The sequence below is a fragment of the Mytilus galloprovincialis genome, chromosome 10, assembly GCF_965363235.1.
Source record: "Mytilus galloprovincialis chromosome 10, xbMytGall1.hap1.1, whole genome shotgun sequence".
NCBI classification, from domain to species: Eukaryota; Metazoa; Mollusca; class Bivalvia; order Mytilida; family Mytilidae; genus Mytilus; species Mytilus galloprovincialis.
Window position 1 is genome coordinate 53,743,621 of NC_134847.1, and position 3,962 is coordinate 53,747,582.

Sequence of the window (3,962 nt, forward strand, 5' to 3'; positions counted from 1 at the left end):
GTGATAAAAAATTCATTTGAAATGGTATGAAAATAAATTCTTTGATCTTATAATAAGTTCTATGATCTTAAAATATATGTTTTGGTCTTCGTATGAATAAAATGCATGTTCAAATTCATTTTTAACTCACCAAATATAAGGCGCACATAACAGAAGAACAAGAACAATGAACCGCATCTTATGTTAATATAATATGTTATTGTTGATGAACGCAAAAATGTAACGAAAACGTAATTGGATGAGATAAGATACTTTTTGGACCTTTTGGATTATAGCTCTTCATCTTTTATATAAGCCTTGGATTTCAAATATTTTGGCCACGAGCATCACTGAAGAGACATGTATTGTCGAAATGCGTATCTGGTGCAGGAAAATTGGTACCGTTAATGTTATTAGTAAATTTAACACCAATTTTGTCGAATCTTTAAATTCAAAGTATTGTAAATCCTGTAGATTCTTGAACTATCGACCTTATCTTTTGACAAATCGTAATTACTTATTCTTCAATGTCGGATAACTGTTTGGTTAAATTAATGGAAAACATGTTTTTACAACTTATTTTGTGTTGCTCTTTTGTAAAAACAATGATATCAGCACGTAAATAATAGGAAAAGTAGAAAAAGGGTCAACTATGGCTTTATACCTCTGCTTTATTAACATTTCTCTAGTGTTATTTTTAGCAATGACATTTATGTTGCTTCCAAATCAGACCTTAACGATAGACACTATGTATATGATTAGTAATTTGTTCACTTTTGAATGTCATTATTGTGTGAAATTGAAAATGACCCTGAATTTTGAACCTTAATCGGGTTGGTTAGTTGAGAGAAATGTTTAAGGTCAAATTCACATTATACAGCATAGAAATAACAACATAGACTTAGGTATACGAAAACATTGTAAGACATCATTATCTTTTAAGGGCATATCCAACAGTTTATTTTTGACGGTGAGAATTTTTTCCCTTGAAGATATTTCATTCTTCAATTGACAGAGAATCAAATTTTGCCAAAAAAAATATATGTCGTCGATATCGTTTTTGCAAAATATACTGCTGAAAATTGAACATTATTGCCATTTTGAGGAAAAAAATGTTTTTATTTAAAAAAAATAAATATGATTTTATAATCAAAATATACTTATAAAATGGGGCTCAAATTGAAGCCAAATAGTTCAAGATGGTAAGAAAAATCTAACTTTACCATTTAAAGCATTAGTTCTTACTCAAATACAGCCAAAAACGTTATGGTGGACCCAAACAACGGCAAGAAATGAACATTTGAAATGCACATTTTTTATTTTTTTAAATATTTCCAACGGTGTCGATTTGGCCAAAGTAAGATATGTTGTTCTTTGAAAAAAATGGAACGTCATAACGTTTTGAAAAATATTTGTCACCATACTCGTTTTTGAGAAAAATCGAGTAATATAATATTGTTTACTTGATCCCTCCCGTAAGCCTCACAAATTGCGCCAAAAATTAAGACGTTTTGGGACGTAACGTTATATTTCCCCGCTTATTTTTCAAAGGCAGTGCGACGGTGTGGCAGACAAATGTATTTATACACTGTGACTTTGTTGGATAGTTGTCTCGATAGCACTCATATCGCATCTTCTTATTTATAATGGACCAGTATATGGACGAGATAACAATTCAGTTAGCTTTACTAATGTGTTCGTCAAAATTGTGAAACCCGGGTGTGAAACATGCAAACCATGGAATTGCAAACTATTGAAATAATCCCCGAAACTCTGGTATCTTTCATCCCTTATTTAAAACAAAAGTATTACACGTTAGAAATCCGTTTCTGTGTGTCGGTCTATAGTACAAAGCAGGGTTAATTTTCATATTATATTTACATTTGATGTTTTTGTTCTGAATATTCATTTAATATGACACTTGACGTCCGTCATCCTTAATCATTATTTATGTTACCGTTACTTTACAAAGAAGTGTTTTTTTTAAATATTTCCAACGGTGTCGATTTGGCAAAAGTAAGATATGTTGTTCTTTGAAAAAAATGGAACGTCATAACGTTTTGAAAAATATTTGTCACCATACTCGTTTTTGAGAAAAATCGAGTAATATAATTATTGTTTACTTGATCCCTCCCGTAAGCCTCACAAATTGCGCCAAAAATTAAGACGTTTTGGGACGTAACGTTATATTTCCCCGCTTATTTTTCAAAGGCAGTGCGACGGTGTGGCAGACAAATGTATTTATACACTGTGACTTTGTTGGATAGTTGTCTCGATAGCACTCATATCGCATCTTCTTATTTATAATGGACCAGTATATGGACGAGATAACAATTCAGTTAGCTTTACTAATGTGTTCGTCAAAATTGTGAAACCCGGGTGTGAAACATGCAAACCATGGAATTACAAACTATTGAAATAATCCCCGAAACTCTGGTATCTTTCATCCCTTATTTAAAACAAAAGTATTACACGTTAGAAATCCGTTTCTGTGTGTCGGTCTATAGTACAAAGCAGGGTTAATTTTCATATTATATTTACATTTGATGTTTTTGTTCTGAATATTCATTTAATATGACACTTGACGTCCGTCATCCTTAATCATTATTTATGTTACCGTTACTTTACAAAGAAGTGTTTTTCTTAATCTGATTTATATTACACTGTCTATTGTTTCACATATCGAAATCAATAAAGAGCACGTGAAATTTTCAACCCAACACTTGTCTAAAATCTCACCGACTCCGTAATATATATATATTCATGTTGCAGTTCAAAGTTTGGGTGGTTTTTTTCTTTATAGGCTTCTAGCTATAACAAAAATCTGTATGTTGATTCTTAGTGTTTTGAATTATATGTGTCGTTGGGTTGCTGTCGTATTTATGTATACCTTTAAAATCTTTTTCAAAACAAAAAGATTGATTGGGTTTAGAAATATTCACATCTCTGGACTGCTCCCGTCTGACAGTTACGTGTATATCTTTGCTAAACAGATCAGTAAGACATTAACTGGAGAATAAACGAAACGGCTGAAAAAAGTTGAATGTTATTATAAATTGTGGCCATTTTTTTCGTGTGTTTTTTCTTTCATGACATATTTACTATATATATAAGTATAGAAATTGATAGTAATTTTTCCACCTAAAGAGCCTGACTGCCGTGGTTTTTTACGCTTCAATATATGAGTTATTGCATATACACAATGGAGTTTTCTGTTCTACTGCCCTCCACCTAGTTTGGCTGCATACAATGTAACCATTGATGTAGACTACTTTATCATTATTGATTATTCAAACAAATGAATTCAAAGAGAAAGATCCGGAAAAAATTCTAAAATTTTCGTTTAGAAATCAAATATAAAATGAAAATAAAATGTCAAAACTGGAAAACTGTTTGAGACAATCAGCAGTTGAAAACTAATGATTATGCATCACTACATGAAACTGATGAAATGCTTGCTCCCGTGCCCCAGTGGCAAATATATCAGGCATATTTAGGACGAGGCGAAAGTGGATCTGAAGTAAATGATTGATACATTATCAAGATAAAGGGTTTGCAGCGGTAAAACGTATGCCGTACTAGATAAAGTTGAATAATGATTAAAATCTTGACTTAAGGTATTAGACCCCCCTCTCCAAATTTTGAATTATGTTATTTCGATGGCTGATTTTTTTTTCCTATCCTGTTATGGACCCGCAGACATAAGGAGGCGTGTCTAATTAGTCAAGACCTACTTCAAGACCTACACCAGTTTGTTTTGTTAAATTATATGTGTTTCCTCATACATAAGTAAACACCAACATCGTCATATATTTTCAACTTGTATGTCGGTGTATATATTACAATGTTTTTCCTATTTCATTTTTTTTTATTGCTGTGTCATCTTTTGTTCTACATTATTTACCAGTTGAAGGTCGTATTCATTTTAAAGAGCTACTGTATATTAGCACTTCAACGCAAAGCTAGATGCATGATAAATGATA